This window comes from Ceratina calcarata, unplaced genomic scaffold, assembly GCF_001652005.2.
Source record: "Ceratina calcarata isolate Rehan_Ccalc_2016 unplaced genomic scaffold, ASM165200v1 scaffold16390, whole genome shotgun sequence".
NCBI lineage: Eukaryota > Metazoa > Arthropoda > Insecta > Hymenoptera > Apidae > Ceratina > Ceratina calcarata.
This window is the reverse complement of record NW_017137698.1, coordinates 1-380: the sequence shown is the minus strand read 5'-3', so window position 1 is coordinate 380 and position 380 is coordinate 1. Positions and strand designations below refer to the sequence as shown.

Genomic DNA, 380 nt, shown 5'->3' with positions numbered 1-380 from the left:
ATAATTGTGTAATAGAATTTACACGGATTCCCAGTCCCACCCAACCGTTTTTTAATATGTCCAGTTTAACGTAAGTAAGTGCGTTTCTTAACCGCCTAAGTCATTTCATTAAATATTAGTTAGTTTTCGAACGTGCCACTAATTTTGATCGATGTTCTAGCAGCTATCGGAATTTGATACGGCATTAATCGCTGCGATGAAGGACGGAAGCAGACTGCTGTCAATCCTTTTGAAAGTCTCGGAAAAAGCTGCTAATATCGCGAGAGCCTGCAGGCAAAACAATGCCTTATTCAAATTGCTCGTACAGGAGAAATCAGAGGAAGAAAAGAATCCACGATTCTTCCAAGATTTTAAAACTCTGGCAGATGTTCTTATACAAG

At 39.2% G+C, this 380-nt stretch overlaps 1 long non-coding RNA gene across 2 annotated transcripts; it reads left to right on the top strand.

Annotated features, from left to right (window-relative positions):
• LOC113465268 (uncharacterized) lies at positions 1–380 on the top strand. Of its 2 annotated transcripts, none has more exons than XR_003390107.1 (2): positions 1–70; positions 164–380. It is a non-coding gene; the product is annotated as an uncharacterized LOC113465268 (long non-coding RNA). The 2 variants fall into 2 exon arrangements; XR_003390108.1 differs by having other exon boundaries at positions 1–74.